General features: G+C 36.9%; 1 long non-coding RNA gene across 1 annotated transcript; it reads left to right on the top strand.

Moving 5' to 3' along the window:
* The first annotated feature begins 12,540 nt into the window (after positions 1 to 12,540).
* LOC140138178 (uncharacterized) lies at positions 12,541 to 18,620 on the top strand. Its single transcript, XR_011856958.1, has 3 exons — positions 12,541 to 12,924; positions 18,000 to 18,105; positions 18,506 to 18,620. It is a non-coding gene; the product is annotated as an uncharacterized lncRNA (long non-coding RNA).
* The last annotated feature ends 2,261 nt before the right edge of the window (positions 18,621 to 20,881 follow it).

Here is a 20,881-nt window from a genome sequence, read left to right as displayed (position 1 = left end):
TGATTTTTTGGCATATTTGTAATGTTTATACATGTCCCAACTTGCACCTAAATGGAATCAGCCAAATTTGTTGTGTTTGTAGGTCAACAGAGCAAAGTTCGACATAAAGTCATAATTCAAGAAATTATGACTTTATGTCCTCCGATAGAACTGCATGTTAAACGGCCAAAATAACCACTAGGGTTTCTTTCACTTTACTGTGTTATTTCAGCTCAAAATGGACAAACCCTTCCCGACAATTATTACTAGTATTATTTCAGCATTTTGAATATAGAATAAAAAATTTAAAATTGTAAGGACATCGTACATTAAGGCTTTAAGGGGGTACTACACCCCTGGCCAATTTTGTGCCTATTTTTGCATTTTTTCTCAAAAATTATAGCACATCGGTGACAAGTAAGATATGTATATTATAGGGGCAAGGACTACAACTACTGTACTGAAAATTCAGCAACTCAAAGAAAGTAATTATTGATTTATTGATCAAATATTGGTTTTCCCTCATTTTTGACTGTAACTCCACAACTGTTGTCTGTGCTGAAATAAAATTTCCAGTGCAGTAGTTGTAGTCCTTATAAAACGTTTCAAAACTGACAATAGACATGATAGAGAGATTGCGATTTCCAAACGTACGTATCGAACGTACATGGAATCTATTCAAAACCACTCTCCTGTGACGGGATTTTGATTAGATTCCACGTACGTTCGATGCAACGTTTGGAAATCGCAATCTCTCAATTGATCACAAAAATTTTAGAAACGGCGTTTATAATATACGAGATCCGGCGTTAATAATGTTATTTGGAAGTTGGCAAAACGTTTTTATTGATGTGTGGCAGAAAATGTTTTAAAATAACATTAAATTTACGTTGTTTTAACACATTTTTTGATATTTCTTAATCTTTCTTAGACTTAATATTTTATGTCAATTAAATATAATAACCTTTTGAAAATAAAAAAAAATAAAAAGTTTTATGTGTAATTACGTTTTTGTGTTTGCTGGAATGCCAGCGCCTTTTTATCAATGTTGTTATTGTATGCTGCCCTTGTTCAACATTTTCAAAAATTAAGCATGCAGGCCAACGACGAAAAATTTGATCAAACACATCAAGTTGTGTAAGAGCATGATGAATCGTTATGATAGTCACCCACTTTGTAGTTGTCCCGAGGTAATATGCTTCGATTATAACAAACAAATCACAAACCATCACATAATGAGCACATGCTGTAAAGATCCGCCTAATGACTCACCTGGGCTCCATTGGCATAACTGGAAGTTAAGGCACAAACTAAACGGGCCCTCCTAATAAAAAAAAAAACCCACCGGCAAAATAATAAGGGCACGGACCCTTAATTCTTCTTGGAATTTTCAGAGGGGGCTATCTACATGAAATTTACCCCCAAGACAAAGGAGTCTGTGTGCGATATTAAGGGTGGTCTTAACCCTGGAATTATAGAAATTTCGGGCCTCATAATTGCTAAATTATTAGTCTAAAGAATATAAAAGTATACATTTTTAGAATGGAAATGACTTGATAAATTCATCTGTGAGGTCCAATTTGGGATAAAACGCTCATTTTTGGAGAAAATCACAAAAAACAGGTTTTTTGGCCCAAATTTTTTCGCGCAACGTAACAAAAAAATTGTTTGGCCAAAATTTTTTTTTATATTAATTTTAAAAACTAGATAAAAAAATCTAGGGACCGTTTTTTCATTTTTTTAAAAATTTTGACCAACTTCACCAAAAATATTTGAAATTTGGGCGAAAATCAGGCGTTTTTTTATGATTTTTATGAAAATTTTGCATTTTTTGACCATTTTTGGTGCAAATTTCTCAAAGTCCCTAGATATTTTTATCTAGTTTTTAAAAATTAATAAAAATTTTTTTTTTGGCCAAACAATTTTTTTTTGTTACGTAGTTTTTGTGATTTTCTCCAAAATGAGCATTTTGGCCCAAATTGGACCTCACAGATGAATTCATCAAGTCATTTCCATTCTAAAAATGTATACTTTTATATTCTTTAGACCAATAATTTAGCAGTTATGAAGCCCGAAAGTTTCCATAATTCCAGGGTTAAGACCAGCCTTAAGCGAATCTTTACGGTATTCATGATTGCATTAAGGGTAGACGAGGTATTGTTGGTCGAAGCAACCTAAAAATCGATTTTCATTATTTAGATCAATATATTATTGAAAAATAACACCTTGCTGTTTTGCAAAAGTTCATTCTACAAATCGTATACTTTGCAAACTTGCTTAATTTATTGTTGTTAATGAGTTATGTACGTTTTACAAAAGTGTTGTTGTTTCAGCCCTCTTTACAACGAAACTCAAGAACCGCAGCACCTATAAAAGTATATCTGTGATATTTTAATTCTTCTACACACTCGCTATGAATTGAGCAATGCAGTTCTTGCCAAAGCTCACTACCATTCGTAAGATGTTGTGAACTACCAAATCACAACAGTTTAAAATAATTAATAACCTTAAACTTCATTACAACCCTTCACACTGCTCCTTCGCCGCCCGCCTCGCCGCCGAGATTGATATATTCTTAGATATCGGCATTTTCTGAGTTCGTCAAAATTAACGACTTCTGTTTTGTCGCCCAATTCGGATTCTTCTTCAACCATGTACTGCACAAGTCGGAGAGAGTCGCGCCGCTGCCTTTGCCTCTGCAATAAACGTCCGTTGTTATATGTCGGGTATCCGGTTACCCCTTTGGAGAGCAGATTCTGTGCCCTATTCGTTTTTCCACCGACTTCCCTTGAAGCGCACGCGTTGGTGATAGACTTGGTAAGTTTGTAAGCATTTTTCAGACTTAACACCGAGGAGCTACTAGGCCGCTCTTCTCGGGGTGCTTTTTGGTTCCCACGTTCACCACATGATGATTTAGATCTGCCTAGTTTTTGACGTTGGGGTTCAGTGAGAAGTTTCCGATTAGGCGTTGAAGCACTACTACATGTAGTCATGCTAGTGTCCAAGCTGTGTCCGGTGTTGAGATTTTTATTAAACACTTTCGCGGGAGCCGAAATTTCCCTTTCCCTTTTCTCTTCAAGTATGCTTTTAATAGCCTTCATCCATGCATGGCGAAGTCGTTCAATTTTGTTTAAATCGTCACTTTTATTACCATCCTCACTTATCTCGAGATCATCAGATGTATCAAGAATGTTACCTGCAACATTGGATATTTGAGAAATCACAACTGCTGATCGACTTACATGAAGGTCTCCTGGATCAAAGTCGGAAGGACAAGATCCTGCGGAAGAAGCCTGACTATGTTTGTGCATGGCGCCAAGAGCTTCTTTGAAGATATCACTTGATTCAGGAAGCCCAGGACGATCATTTTTTAGAAGAGGCAAGGCCGTGTCGCATTCACCTGATGAAGCAGAGTCTTTGACGGCCAATGATTTCCGAATACTTAGGGTGTAATACTGGAGTTCATTTGTTATTACGCGACTTTGAGTGGGACTAGTGGGTGCGGTATTCCGACGAGGTAGTGTGTGATTACTTTGAAATGGCCGAGTGCTCAGATCCGCAGATCCAGTTCTGTAGTAACGGGATGGACTTCTAGACCGATCTCTAGGCGTTCGTGGAGGCGAGGGGCTAAGTCGGGGGTTAAGTGTTGTGCCCGACTTTACCGATGACTTCTCAGTCCATACAACGTTTGCTTTGGAACAAAGATTATCAGATGATAATGATGTCTTCATGGACTGTGGTATCGGAGTTGGTAGTCTGGGAGACAAGGATCTACTAAGTGTTCTGGTTGGTGTTTTTACTCTTTCTGTGCTAGATTTAGATGGTTTCCTAGCTGATGAAGGTGGCGAATGCAAATCATGTAACGAAAGTCCTTCGAGTTCCAGTCTAGGTATGGGTATTGGATTTCCATGGTTACAATCATCCATTTCGTCTGAAGACTAATTATTGCTTCGATGTCGGGAACAAGATTTTTTCAGGCAAGCCGGAGCAAGTTTTACACTTTGTGCTTCACTGATTTCCGTAAAGTTAGTTACGAATTTGAGCACCATTTCTACTTATAGCCATTAACATTTTGTTGAAATTGCAGTTTCGTAGTTCTGTGTTTCAAACAGCAGCACAAAATACCTTGATGTATCGTTTTCAAATCTGTTTTTGCTCTTTCGATACAGTTGCTTGAACAGTCAAGTGCATGCAATCACAATGTTATTCTGCCAACTTCCCCGGACTTCATCATGTCCAATACAATACACGTATGTATGTGCTTCTTACAGATTTCGTCATTGTATGAAGCTCTTAGAAACATTCTAGATTAAGTAATGATTGCCGTATATTATTCAGATGTCCGCACTGACAAAATATGAAGGCGTCAATGTTTCATCCCGTTGTTGATCAACAAAAATAGTATCACATGATCTTCACTATACAGTGACGTAGTCAATAAAGTGGTAACTTGTTTCATAATAATGATTACTCTAATAAAACGCATACTTGTCAATACTTGTCAATTACATGACTTACAAATATGTAAATCAATTTATAACAATAAAATATTTTGTAGCTTGTCATCGATGACCTAAGCAAAATTGTTATAATTTCGATTAATTTGACATAAATCAATATAAACCAATGAATGAATCAGTGATTGAATGACTGATGCCATTTAGCATGTTTAGGGACCGTTCACAAACACTTGTTAGGGGGGGCTGATGCAAAAAGGGGGGCCTTAAAGTTTTGACCCTCCTAAGGGGGCCCTGAAAAAATGACAAATTATCCTGGGAAAATTGAGTGTATATGCTTTTCTATGGGGTTGACCGATAATTTTTATGTCAAAAAGGGAGGGGGGGGGCCTGAAATTTGTGAGATCTCAAAAGTGTTTGTGAACGGTCCCTTAGTTTGTCATGCGCTGGTTGGCTACTTAGCCGTAACATTATTTAACCCGATCAGTAAATAAGGAAAACTTAGCTTTTCACAGAATAATCACTTTCAAGTGAAAAACTATACCAGTTTGAAAAACTTACTTTATCCAGGGAATGAAAATCAAAGTTTCTTCTTCATAAAAACAACAAAAACAAACATGACAAATACAACGAGAAAACTTTGCTTTTCCAAATGATTACTTAAACTGGGTTTATCATCGATTTTTTTTTTTGAGAAATAGAAACTTTGGTTTTCTGGTACACTAGGTTTTTCTGATGAACTATGCTTTCCTGATAAATTGATTAAAATGTATTTCAGATGAATAACAAATATATAATTTGAGTAACTGAGTTGAAAAATTGAAAGAACTTTGATCGGGTTATCAAGCGACATTTTTTCTTCTGGAAAACTGTTTTTTATTAAAATAAATTTTTCTATGTACTATCTTTTTCTGAATACGTTGTATGCCTAAACCTTTTTTTCTGATCAACTTCCAAACCATGTTTTTCAGACAAAATGTTTTACTGAATCGTAAAAAATACTTTTCTGAATACTTAGAACAAGTTCATTAGGAATGTTGATAAAACCACATCGTCATAGTTGGAATTCCAGCAAACAAACAAAAAATTCGACATCATTCGCAAAATGTTTGAAAAGTTTGCCAAAATTTGTTTCAATGTCGGGTTATGTGAAGGGTACAAAACGTTTTCATAACATTCAAAAACATTAGTTGAAAACCTACTGCAAATATATTCTAACAATGTTATTTAAGTGTGGACAAAATATTTGGCAAAAATGTTTGCAAAAAATATTTTTACAATAACATTTTGAAAACATTTTAAAATAGTAGTGTTTTCATAAAAAAACATTTTAAAACGTTTTCGTGACCTTTATATAACCCAACATTTAATGTTATTAAAACATTTTTACCAAAACCAAAAATACAAAATACAACCCGTTAAAAACATTTTAACTTTTCTGAATACTTTTTTTGACAAACTCAAAGAAGGTTATCTGTGGTAAACTCTCTCTTGACCTAAAGGCGAACAATTAAACTGTTAACATTTGCTGGGAGTCAGGGCGTGGTCTTTTTCTCCTTCCTGTTTACAATTATGCCGCGCGGGGCAGTTATGTCTCTTTCTTTCTTTCCATCGGCCAAGATGCTTGCACACTTTTTAGCTTTAGCCTGTTCTTATCAGGACCCCTCTGTAAGAGCTTGTAAGTATGTATGGAGTGACCGTTTAAACAAACAAACAAACAAACAAACAGCCAAGTAAAAACATCAATAAATAATACGATGAAAGCAGTACTGAATGTTATTACTGAATGAGAAAAGAAACAAATCAAAGAAGGTACATGTATATTCTGTCCATTTTATTCTTGGTATGCATGTACAATGTACATGTACTGTTCACTGCCATCACTCCAATTTGAAGTGATATGTAAAAATACCTCAAATCAAATCAAGTTCATCTAAAAACAAACACAATAAGTTTTATCCAGTAAGTGGCCTGAAATCCTAAATGGGAAATGCATTTTTTTGGGGTGGGGTAACTTACTGAAATTGCTCAGATTTTCAAATTAATACAGAGTAGGTTAAATGTGATGCGATCAAGCAAAATCAGTCGGAACTCGGAGATATTAAATTTTCAGTTTCTTGTATGATAGTAAAAAGCATTTACAAAGCTGGATTTTGCAGAAAACCCCATTGAAATTGAACAACCAGTTCCAAAGATATGAGCAATTAAAGACTTTCCAAAACAAAAGGAAACAAAAGGAAATGGTTCCTTTGTTTGGCTATATCTCAAAATCAATATTTCCGAGTTCCGACTGATTTTGCTTGATCGCATCACAAATATGAAAATTCATAGTTTTAGGAAAATTATAGATGGATTTTCATAGGCTATTTAGTGATTTTACAATACCGTAAAGATTCGCCTAATGGCGCTATGGGCTAACTTGACATAAGTAGAATTTTAGGCACAACCTAAAAGTGCCCTCCTGTAAAATTCTCACCAGCAACATAAGGACACCGGACCTTAATTCTTGTTTGGATTTCAGAGGAAGCTCTCTATTTGCACATGAAGTTTTGTAAACAAAATGCATGAGTAAAAATCTTTACAAAAAGTGTCACCATTGCTTTTTTTTCTTTTTTTTTTTCGAATTTCTCAAATATAACGAATAAAAAAAATTGCTCCCCCAAACAAAATGCATGCATGCAGCCTACAGGAAAAAAAACTTGTTTTCTTTAAAGCCTAATAGCATGATTATTTGACTGTTCATGTAAAGATTCATGTACATTGTATTTACTACACAGTTAAAGATTGTTATCTATAGTTATATACATTGTCATGTTTTTACAGCACACATAGATTTTTTTTTCATGAGAAGTATATTAAAACATGATCAATAAACAGTGGCAGAACTTACCATAAATCTTTTTTTTGGGGTTGGGGGGTTGGAAGGTGTGGCAAAGTGAATTACTGGTGAGCAAAGAAGTATTTTTTTTCCAAAAGTGGATATATGCACTTAGATATTTTAACTAGTGGTGGGGAGCAAAAATGCCCCCATGCCCTCCTGGTGCTACTACTGAGCAGGGGGAAGGGGGAACTCTGGCCTCCCTACTGCCCCCAGTAAAAACCCAAAATTACAAAAATGTCCACTTTTTGTGGCAATTTTGCACAAAGTTTGTTGATTTTGCCCCCCCTGAAATTCACTTTGGCCCCCTGCCCCCCCCCCCCAAAAAAAAAAATCCTGGCACCACCACTGCTACTGAGGATAGCACCATTAAAACATCCAAGAGAACTCCAATTCCACCTTGCTTATGCGTCACTATAAGAGGGGCGATTAAATAGTTTACGATCACTGAATTGGTTCACCATGTACCCAGCGGACTTCACGTTTTAATTGCTTGTTTATGTCACACAACCAACGTTATGCTAAACAAAAACACACACTTGGTTTAAATTAAAGTTTAACTTGAACAACTTTGACAACAATACCTTATGTAGACAGCTGACAGGTTTTTCTTATAACATATATACCAAGTGTAATATTAGGGAGTGTTCATAAATACATGTAAATGGGGGGTTGGAAAATATAGGGGTCAAAAAAATGGGTTCTAAAAGGGGATCAAAAAAACATTTCAATCCTTAATAGGTCGGATAAAAAAAAATTGAGGGTAAAAGTATGGGGTAAAATATACGACAAGGCATGCATATTTCCTCCGTGTGCATGAATGTTAAGTACGGTATTCGATTGTTTACTCTCAAACTTCAACAAAACAAAATTTGCGTACTTTACAATTTGGATGTAACTATATATAACTCCAATGAGTAATAACTCCAAATGGTCATTTTTAGCTAATGAGTTAATAACACATATTTTTGGTTTCTTTTTTAGGACATGAAGGGTGGGGGTTCCAACTTTTCCAACCCCCCCCCCCCCACCAAAGTATTTATGAACACTCCCTTAGCACATTTTGTGTGAGCCTCGTACTTTCAGATGTCAATTGTTCTTTATTTGTACAGAAAAATTTATTTCCCAATTCTTGCATAATCTGGGTCGGTCGGGATTTTGTGTGAGCCTCGTACTTTCATATGTCAATTGTTCTTTATTTGTACAGAAAAAATTATTTCCCAATTCTTGCACAATCTGGGTTGGTCGGGCCTGTAGAACAGGGTTTCATTTTTTGTCTCCTCACCTACATATTTACAACTTACTAGTTTGTAAAATAACATATCAAAAAAAATCAAGAACATAAAACTACCCTAACAGATTCTTCTTGCTGCCGCCCCAAACTACTTTGTGGCTACTCTAGAGTACCAGTACATGCAGTACCAGAGTACAAATGAAGTAGCTGCGTGGCATTGTACCTCTGGGGGCAACAGCAAGAAGAATCATGTTGTGTACATGTGGTATACATGAGCTTTTACAAATGAGTGTTTTGAAGACACTAAAGCTAGTTCCTAACACTAAAAACAAAAATAAAAATATGATGGCTCGACCTGCCCTGTGTGTGACTGTCCATAAGGTGTGAAATTCATTTTTTTTAAACAATAAATGATGACAATAGTAATAACTTTCACAATGTAAATATCCACAGACTACATAACATGCAAGTCTTGGTCTTTTAGCATTGAGCCCTGTGGAGGAATTATTGTCTGAATTTGAACAGAATTCAAAACTGAGTCTGTCTTCTTACAAGCACAGCACATTTGGCTGATTCCAATTAGGTGTTGGTTGGGACATACATAATTATACATGTAATAACACAAGAGTTATATCAGTTGCAGCAAAAAGTGCTCGATGCATTATTGCAGAGCTTATAATAATATAAAAATTAGGTATTTATTGCAACCATTGGTTTCACGCACGTTTGCACGGCGATCATCAGGCAAAAATGACCTGTTTATATTGCACGGAAAAAAGTGGAATTACTTTGCGCGGTCGCGACGCTCAATATTTTCGAGCGTAAGGACAATATAATCAATCGTAGGTCCGAACTTATCTCAAAGTGCCGGCATAACAAAATCGACGGACCAAAATAAGAAAAATAAATAGTTTTTTTTCCGGCAGCACCAGTTCCGCACGGTCCTACACCGGCTGAACTGGACTACGCGCATATTTTTCCACCGTTGTTGCGACTCTCGCAGTTACGCTCGCAATATTGAGCATCGCGACCGCGCAAAGTAATTCCACTTTTTTCCGTGCAATATAAACAGGTCATTTTTGCCTGATGATCGCCGTGCAAATGTGCGTGAAACCAATGGTTGCAATAAATAGTACCTAATTTTTATATTATAATTATACATGTATGTATGTGTAATTTACTCTGTACAAATATGCCAAAAATGACCAAATTAAAAAACAAAAACCAAATGCATTAAAAAAAGTTATATCATATATGGCTTTCATCACCTGCTGTTCCCTCCGCCCCCTACACTACTCATTGTACAGTCATCTTTAGGCTATTCAATTAAAAGGCATTTAGTTTAAATTTAATGCCTACATGACCCATGGGCGCTGCCATAACAAGACCAGCAAGTATCAAACATCTAGAAACACCATAACAGAGTGATCAAGTGGGGCAGAGAGCCCAACCTGACAAAAAAATGAAAGAAAAAGTGCCCCTCTGACAAAAAATGAAAGAGAAAATCAGGAGGGCAAAGGAAAAGAAAAAGGGCAAGGAGCCCCTTTTCTAGCAAAATTCAGGGCCAAAATAGTGTAAAATACAAAATTTTTCCGCGCTACACGCGCACATTGTAACAATAAAGCCATTTTTAGCCGGATAATGGGCGAAAATAGTGTATCATAGCACATCATCCCAATAAGGCCCTTTTCGGGAAGCTCGAAGACAAACACTCTCTATGTATTGTATGATGCAACTGCAATTTTTTTCGTCTGTGCCCCCAAAATTTTATTTTGCCCCCCCTGACCAAGAAAGCTGGCTACGCCCCTGCCTTGGGCCTATAATTTTAACCATGCCCCTCATAGCAGTCAATATATATACTGTATTGAACTATGAACGATCCTGATGAATCTGTTTCAAAATACCAGCAAGTAGTAGATGTGCTATAATGCTAACGGATAGGAACTTTTCAGAAAATATCATCGAAATTACTAAAAAATGTAATGGGCTAATTCATTACACATTGGGAGATTCTGCTTTTGTCATGTTTTCAAGAACTAAATTTTGGAAGTTTTTAATACCGGCAGGTAAAAAAGTTATCGACAGAAACTCTTACAACAATACAACAAAGTTACAAAAAACTGACAAATTTGCTAGAAAATGGGCTAATTTATTACACATTGGGAGATTCTGCTTTTATCATATGTTTTCAAGAACTAAATTTTGAAAGGTTTTATCGGCGGAAAAAGAAGTTATCGACAGAAACTCTTACAACAAGTTGCAAAAAAATGACAAATTTACTAGAAAATGCATTATGCATGCCGCATAACAGATTCCTTCCATAATCTGTGGCCGCATTTCCACTTTTCCAGACTTCCTGACTACAAGCTACATGTATAATGTCAGCATCCATCTGGTCACCACAATTACATTTGTAAATGCCTTTATTTAAATAGCCTAAGATGACTGTTGTATAAGGTACAACATTAGTTTGGCCACTGTGCAGTACTAAAATTGGGTACACCATCTTTGTGACATGCTGCTAATTCTTCACAATACTAGGCAAAAACTATATACAGTCTAAAAATACGAAAATATACTATTTCATCATAAGCTTTACATAAATATTATAATATAAAGAGTTTCATATATCACCTTTCTTTAATACTGAAAGGGCACTAAAACAAAAGGACCCTGATTTAGTTATTAACTATTGATCGTGATACACAAACATGTACATGTCCACTACCGCAGGCTGTATGTATATGTAGATGTATAGATGAGTTGACTTCTGATGTTAATGCCTGGCAGTATGTGCACACATCATCATAATTTCCATTGTTTTTTGCCTGGCAGTATGCGTGCACATCATATTATGCTCAGGGATCATGTTTTTAAAACTCCCGCCACATAACAATAAGGCTATTGAACAGTGTAGTGGTTTAAATGGAGTTCACTCAAGCATATCGATACCAGTCCCTTGCCTTTGTTGATAAACATTGAGGTCACCTCATCTATACTAACTACACATTGACAAATTATATCATGTGCAAATTTTTAAGAATTTATACTAAGATGAGCAGATTTTTCAAAAATGTGCACTGTATGAGACAAAGAGCTTGTAGTGAATCTAACAGGTGTCATTGAGGCACTGATATTGAAGAATACAAAATTCTCATTGAAGTAATCTAATATACCATTTTTCGCCTAATGGTGCACCTTGGCTCCTTTGCATTGGGGCAAATTTCATGTGCAAATAGAGAGCTCCCTCCTCTGAAATCCCAACAAGAATTAAAGTTCCATGCCCTTATTTGCTGGTGGGAATTTTACGGGAGGACACTTTTAGGTTGTGCCTAAAATTCCACTTATGTCAAGGGAGCCCATAGCGCCATTAGGCAAACGTTTACGGTAGTACTTAACTATTTAGTTATATATGTAAATTCCCTAGAACAGACAGGTTGAGTCTGAAGGGTCGATAGTCCGCAAAACCAACAAGTCTTTATAGATTCTAATTCTTACCCTAACCCTAAATTATACCTTAACCTAAGCCACCTAAGCCCTTAATAAAACCCTAATCCTATTCCTAAACATAACCCTGACTATGCTCTCTAATCCTAAACTAACTCTGACCCTATCCCTAATGCTAACCCTGATCTAATATGCCCTACATGTAAACCATAACTTTAACCCTTTACAGGCTAATGACCCTTCCGACATACAGGCTGTTCCCCCTATCTACATGTAGAACCAAGAGCTTTAGGTAAACCTGTATTATCCATCAATTTCTCCGAATTATGTTGAACAAAACTCATTAAAATTCTAATAAAAATAAAAATAATGGTGTCAAATGTGTATTTTTAATGTATAAATTACTGTTATACCCCACTGTCATTAGAAATTGCCTATTTCCCCCTCTATCGATCGCTAAAACGATAAACAGAGGGCAGTATCATTCTATTAATGAGAATTAAATACTGCCCTCTGTTGGCGACTCAAAAGCAACACATCTGCAGATCACGGCTGAGATGTTATAATTTGAATGTATGACACTCTTCCATGCCAAATTTGCTAAGCGATTTTTCACGACTAAGAGTTACACAAGAGTTACAGTGACGTCAGCAGCATCTTACTTACCATACTATAATACGAAGGGGTAGGCAACGATGTATCACGTGACCCACTTTGACCAATCATATTTCGTGAAATACATAATTTTAAAGGATCAATTTCTGACAGTTTTGTCACATTCCTTGACCTTTTTTTCGCGCGCGTCTTTGTGAAAAAAACCGCAAATTTCAAGGTCATCCAGACAGCGGATGTAAACACAATTACACAAAACACGACGGATGTGATACATGCATGCATGTTTGTCAGCGCTGTGCAAAACTAAAGGATTGGTGAGTACTGTTGGTTTTATTCAATGTTATTATTATTTTAGTAAAATCTAAAGAGGGTGCAGATGTAATTTGCATGAAATTTGGGCATCGGTAAAGTTGATTTTGATGGCTTTTCGGCGCACAAGTCATGATGGCATTGGCATGTTGAATGGTTATAAGCTTACTTCATCATCATGATCATGTCATGAATTACCGTACCATGGTCATGAATCTCATGATGGTACTTCATGCTTCACATTGTTCATCATGTTCAATGTCATGAATGTGCGTGTGTCGTGCATATGCAGGGGTGCATCATGATTCATGGTGTGCATTGAGAACTGTGCTGTATTAATTTTGAGGTTACGCTCGGGCGGATTTTGCTGGTACATTTAGGGAAGTGGTTTGGACTCCCCTTCAAGGACGTTATTAATTTTGTCAACAAATGTGACGGCAGCACCACATGACCAGGCTATGTAATCATGGTAATAATAAAAGTAAATTCAAATTTGCCATCAAACCGCATCATTTTATATTGGAAATTAAAGCCCTTGACAAGGCCGGCCTTGAGTAAAAAAACCAAAACTGAAAACCGTTTTGTCATAGCACTTTCCATAGCACATGAGCAAAGTTACATTTGTCAAAATTTGAATTTCATCAAAAATATTCAGCCAACATTTAATTTTAATGCATCAATTAAAAAAAAACCAGCATCCATAGTCTCATGATCGTTAGTGCAGCTTTTCTATGTGGAACTGCTATCACAAATCACAATCCCTCTAAAATTCCATGTGCGATTGTCTCATCACAAAAAAAAAAAAAATTGGGTCAAGTCAAGTGAAGTACGGTACCGGTATAGTCGACAACATGGCTGGTAGTAAAATCCAATTTTCTTTGCTTTACCTCAGTTGTTCAGCTTAAAATTAAAAGGGGACATATCTGACAGTAAAAGCTAACATGTGGAAAAGAAATACTAATCTATTTTGTATGAAAATGTTAAATAACATAACTTTAAAGCAATGCCAATGGCTAGTAGTAGTAGTCAGTCACAAATTTTATTGCAAACTATAGACTATAGAGTATAGTACCGTATTTTGCTAAGTCCAGATTTTACGCACTGATCGTTATTTACGGCAGGGGGGTAATGGGCATTTTAAAAAAAATATCGACCAAAAAATTTGTGTTTCCCCTTTGCGTCCACTCAAAATGTTCGGATTCCCCTGCCCTGGCCTTGTTTTCTCAAATTTCACCCCGTTTTGGTTCAAAAATTTTGCGTTCCCCCTCAAGACCCCCAAAAATGCCCATTCACCCCCTGTGGTAAATAACAATCGCTCCCTAACTTACTCTGATCATCGTGTAAAAATAACTAGACCGGTAAAATTAAGGTAATTCTTGGCCATGCTCGACCACTTGGCTACATGCAAAACATGCGCACATAGTGCAGTACAGAAGAAAGCATGCACATGCCTTACTTAAGGTCCGTTCATACTTCCACCGCATTTGCGATGCGTTGCTTTGCGATGCCGATATATCGATTACTTTTTGCCGCAACTCGACGCAACTCGTCGCAATTTCAAGTTAAAATGTATTTAACTTTATTGCGATATCGCAATGCAGTATTTTCAGTACAATGCGATGCGGCATCGCACCGCATCGCAACGCAATTGCGGCGTAGTATGAACGAACCTTTACTTGGTGTACACGCTTAATACGCTACATGGCAGCAATTATAGGTACGCATTACGCTCGAGCTTGGCCAAGAATTACTTTATTTACTTGTAGGTCATGCCTGTTCCATGTGATGCTAGCCTATGCTATGGCATGCAGCTTCTTTTGGTCGATAATTTGATAGGTAATTTGTCTAGGTAGGTGACACCCTTGAGTTGACTCAAAAATACTAAGAATTAGCACAAAAAATCTCGCACAAAAGTACTGCTCCACCCTATTGGTGTACCCAGTTCAAAACGCACGGCCATATGCTATGATCAGCTCGTATATTCACATGACACAGGCAAGAATTTTTTTTGTTACTGCACAATCCAATAAAGTCCCAACTTCCCACAGGTTTGCTTATTAAAATTAATGAAAGACCTGAAAAAGTGTGCATCATTTGAGCAATACGCAAAGCGCAGTTCATGTTGATGCTGGGCTCTATAGCTATGTACGAGCAGTAGGCCTAGATGCCTAGACACTACAGCCTAGATGTTGTCACTCCTACTTCCTGTTTTGTAATTAGGGGTTCATTCATAGGATTGAGGGCATAAACAGCGATCATGCCCGAAATCCTATGAATGAACCCCGTTCATACATACCCAACATTCTTAGCAATTCAATACAGATGAAAATAATTGGGTTTACAAGTTTAAATTAAAAAACATTTCCATACCGTTTTCATTCATAAATTGGAAGAAAATGAGTAGGCCTACTTGCAGGAAGCAGCTCGGCTCATGATGTCAACGGCCGGGAGTCAACGCGTGATACGCGTCATCTTTTGTGCTCCGCGTGAGATGGGCGCGGTGACATGCGCGTGTACGCAACACTAGCAAATCGTGGATCGTATTAATTGGGTTCCAACGCTGCATGACGCAGCTTGTTTATGCCCTGCGTACTGGTCATAAACGGAATTTATGACCAGCAACAAAGGCCCCAAATCCAATCAGAAACATCGTTATATCGTGAGTATGTATGAACTTATATTCATAATTTCATACACTCCTATTCGCTGGAATAGTCATTACATCATCACCTTGGATAAAGACAGCCATGCATACAATTTGAAGTGTTTTGGTTCAAGCACCTCTCAAGGATATTCCCCTGTGTACCATGTTTGAACACAGTATGACCAATTGGATTTTTGGAAACCAACCAGTTGGTAAAAAGAATATGATAATTTCTGACAAAACTTCACATCTTCTGTAAGCAGGATATTATGATTTATTTTACTAATTACTATAACTGGACAAATTTTTAGCTCTTAAAACGGTCTAGTTTTTGAGCCATAATGCCATTTAGGTGGTGGATGTAAACTTCTTTTGATCAACACAAAGTCAATAGGAACCATGCATGACTGGGAACATGTTCTTGAACCAAAGTAGGCATACAGTCTGTATTATGACATCACACTATTCCAGCGAATATCAAAGCAGCCAATCAGAAAAGCTGTTACAAAAGTACGAAACAGGCATTGATTGTGTATATTGTGCACTCAGCATATCACGTGGACACGCGCAGTGTTTCGTTCGCGTCACGTAGGATTGATTCATTTTTCGGGCAGGTTGATGCATTTATATTTGATTCTGTATTCCAACATTTTAATTGATATTTTGTTATATTAAAAAGTAAAAATCACATGTTTTTTTTCTTCTCGTGTATGAAATAGATTTAAACTTGTATTACTTATTGGGAGAGAAATTAGACAAAATAATGCACTTGCGCTGATGTTGATGCGTCTAATATAAAAAAAGCGTTCATAAACCTATATGGTCGCATGTCATGAATTGGTCATCTTTTGTGTAACATAATGTAAAATGAGGAAAATATCACCAATTGTGATTCACTTCAACACAACTTTTAATAAATACATTTTAGACCATTATAAGTATATATTTCTGGAAAGCTTATATTACAAGGATGCCAAATCAACAAAATATAACATCATAATACAGGGTGGGTAAGAAATATACAGGGTGGAACATCAACAAAATTAGTATCTTTCTTGTCACAGTGAACCCCATATTTTTCTTTTCTGAAAGCTATGTAGCTCAAAATGAATATGGATTCAGAAAGACATTTCATGGGCCCATCAAACAAATTAGGAAGAAAGAGTTTGGTATCCCTTGTGTTAAACATACAGGGTGGTCAAAAATTGTAAAATAATTTTACAATTTTTATGACATTATCAATCAAAACTTTTTTCCTCCATTTCTGGCACTAAAACTAATAGCATAATTGAATTCCTCATCAAATTTCCTTAAAAATATGTGTACTTTTGAATAAGCAGGATGATTCGGGCCAAAGATAGGCCATTTAGAAATGTCAGAGCATTACGTGTACACTTTGTACAGTAACATATAGGAAAAACTGTCTTAATTAGCATTTAATTAGGCAATTAATTAGTTACATCTTTTGTTAAAGTTGATCTACTATGAGGTAGATCTACAATCCAGGATGATATATGTGCAATTTGTGGTCCATGCTAGTTGTACTTTTTAAGATACAAAGGTTTGAAGTTTGCCATATTTTCACAATTTTGTGTACAACTCTATGGGCTCCCCCGCTCCCCCGCCCCGGCTCCCCATTGACAAATCTTACATATTGAAGTATAAATCTCAAAGTAGTTGTCCAATTGACTTGGGGTTTTTTGTATTTGATAAAGAACATAATTATCTACAAAATGACACCAAACTTTCCACAATAGGTACTATACTTTTAGAATAAACCAAACTTGAAGTGTGAAGAAAGCATTTTCATGTTACGGCTCCTCCATTTTTGGGTGACCTATTTGTGACATGTGACCATATCAATTAGGCATTGGCTCAGACCTGTGTGAAAAAGCTATACGCAAAGAATCTACCTGTTCCCCATTTAGTTTTAGTATTTAATTTGAAGACCTAAAGTCATTGTAACATTCCATGAAAACACAGTGCTATCCAAGAACAAGAAACAGAAGCGCAGGGACATAACTGAATGGAAAAGAACATCCCTGCGCCCAAGACATGCTACCAGCAGGCAAACACTGGGGTCAGCCCGAACAACACTCCAACAGCACCCCAGCTACCTAAACCAGTGTAAAGACCTGGATGAAGCCCTGACCACCACCACCGCCCACTCCATCCACCGGAGCACCCCCACGGATCCAAATCCACCACCCGTGAGCCAGCAGCCCCAGCATGCGTCCCAGGAGCCAACATCCCAAGGCAAGAACGAGCACACAGTCGACTCCCAGGTCCACATGCCATATAACATAAACCAATGCATTTATCACATTTGCGGATAGTAAAAATATCAGCATTTTACAACAAATTAATCTTAATTAACACTTAATCCTGCATTAGAATCCATTTTAATTCACTTTGTTCGTAATTGTTTTTAAATAGGATATTCTAGAGGAGGAGATTGATTGGTGGTACAAGTACTACGCATCCTGTGGGGAATTGGAGAAGGCAGGAGTACTACTCAGAAAGAGGCTACGACAAACTCATCGTAAGATTTAAGATTTCAACTTTCATTTCCACATACTGAAACATCAAAAGTGGTTACTAAAGCAGAAGCAGACCAAAAGCACTCAATTTAAAAACAACAAAATAAATAGTGAACAAAACCTCAAAGACACTGAACCATATTTACAGGAACTTTTCTGGCACAGTTAATAGGTTACGCTTATTTTCAATAGATGAATATTGCAATCAATAACTATTTATCAGCGAACCAAAAGAGAGAAACCAGAAACATATATAGACCCGAGAGAGAGAGAACCAGAAACATTTCTATAATAAAGAGGAAAAAAATGAGAACTTAGTAGCTATCTTTATCAAAAGTACAAAATCAAAATGACTCCTTAAAATTATCATGAAGTGTTTTTGTATCTTTTTTTATTCTGTAGATTTACCCTGGTGAGCTAGAGAAGCAGGAAGATTGGCGATTTTTTTAATATTTTCGTACTGAGTCGTGGCTAACAGAAACAAGACGAAGAGTCATCAGGAGTAGGAGAATTTAAGATGAGAGACTTCCAGTGTATATTAACCCTAACGCTCCTGAATACTACAAAATACTACTTGATATATATGCGCTGTTCGTGCATGCATCCCACGTGGTGTGATGACGCAATCGCCCTAAGTGATATATAGGCACGGTTTCGCTGACCAGCGAAGCCCAAGACCCGTGGCAAAGTGTCGCCGACCGAGTGCTTGGCATGCGAGGGTCTCGGGTTCGAATCCACCCAGAGCAAACAACTTCTTTCCTTCTTTTCTCTCTTTATTCTTTCCTTCCGTCGCCAAAAAAGCCCCTAGGCGGTTAGGGTTAGTGCACAACAAAATCATCTAAATTAAGCAAGACAACCTGACAAATTCCCTCAATATCACTCATTGCACCCCCCACACACATGCAAGAACTTTGTTTCCACAAGGCCGGAGAGTTGTCATCGTATGGTCTACTCAAATTTTGTAAACCCTATTGCAAGAAATCCATACAACTATTCCCAATATTGGCCTTTGCAACTCATCACATGAAGGTTGCCTGTAGGCTGTATGTATTATCACAGCAGATGCAGGAGAGGAAAATTGGTAGAGTTGCACCGATTAACATCCTCATTTATGTTGTATGTTATAGCCAAGGCCAAGTAAAATATAAAAAAATCATGTCCCAATTTTTCTTTAATGAAGGAGATAGAGGGGCTTTTTATTTTTTATTGCAAAGTCAGTGTAAAAGGTTTTTACGTACCTATACAATGTTGTCTGGAAAGAGGACGATGCCTCTTTTATTTCGTGGGCCTGAGAGGTAGGCCCCTTCTAGTGACCTTAAAACCTTCCAAAAGTGTTCCATGTATATTAGCAAGTCTATAAAAAGCATCTCAACTTCCTAGAGATATTTTTTGAAAAGTTACAACTGAATTTCAAAAAATAAAACATTGTTGAATAAACAGAAAAAAAGGAAGTAGGAGGGGACATGAAGCATGTTTATTGTTTTGTTTGGCCTTATAATTATGGTACATTTTGTTGTAAAGAGTGTGACAGTGACTCTCGATCTTCAGGTGTTACTTTAATATGAAAATAAAGTAATAAATTTGATGCTGTATTGAATGTGTACGGAAATTTGTTTCATTTCTTTATGTTTAGTCTGTTTTATAAATGAAAATATATTCTGTACATGTAATAACTATAAGGTTCATTAAATACATATCTTGTAAATTGCTCTACATTGAAACAATGGTAATTATATTCAATTGCAATATTTCATTTTGCAAAATTGAATTTAATGTTGGATGAAAATATATTCCATTTCTCCAATATCATTTGTGTGAGCTATTAAAATGATATGTTTTTCAAACGTGGTTCATCTAAATGGAATTGGCCAATTGCGTTTGCAGGTCAGCAGAACAATTTTAAATCTCTACTGACTGGGCCTACAATGATGATGGTCAGGGGGACATAGTGTTGATGTGATACATGACATGTGCATACGTTTTCTTTATAACGAAGTAGACTACTAAAAATTAATTTGCAAGATTGACAAAAATATGTGCGTCTCTGATCATCCCTCTGCGGCGCACCCTTCCTCAGCACGTACCAATGGAGTATCACCCTGGGGTACTAGTAGCAGGATCCCCTCCCCAGCTCAGTCAACAGAAATATTGTGACAAAATTTATGATTTGCATCTTCCTTTTGGTATTTTAGACCTAAAATTAACACCATTTTGGGTAATTTAGCATTGGTTGAGATGAGGTTGTTTGTGACGGCTGTTTTGAATATTGCTTAATGTCTTCTATAGCTTTCTATGGTGGTTATTGAGTCTAGTCTTTGACGTTGTTTGGGATGAAATAGCTTTGTGTTGAATTAGTTTGTAGCGGGGGAGGGGGCACTCGACTTTGGAAGTGACTGGGATGAGCAGACAGCAGTTCCCAAAATGTTTGAAAAAGGGGGTCTTTTGGTGACTGGAAAACAAAGAAAGAGGGTCATTGGGAGTTCAGTAAAACAAAAAAGGCGGTCAATGGTGAGAGGGTGTTGAATAATGGGGGTCATTGTGGCCGCACATCCCCGTCACCCATTTTAGTGAGTGCTCCCCCCCCCTCGAAGATTGACATTAAAAATAGGCTACCCCTATGCCTGAAGGCGTCGACGCAAGCAGGTAGAAATTAATCCGACCCTGTCACCCCTCAACAAATTTGGTGGCTATGGAAAAAAGTACCATTAGGCCACCCCCCCCCCCAATAATTTGGTAAATAATATAATCATTTGTTTTAAATAAAAAGGCAATTTTATC

This window comes from Amphiura filiformis, chromosome 17 (assembly GCF_039555335.1).
Source record: "Amphiura filiformis chromosome 17, Afil_fr2py, whole genome shotgun sequence".
Lineage (NCBI taxonomy): Eukaryota > Metazoa > Echinodermata > Ophiuroidea > Amphilepidida > Amphiuridae > Amphiura > Amphiura filiformis.
Note: the sequence above shows the minus strand (reverse complement) of the source record. Positions and strands in the feature narration are given on the sequence as shown.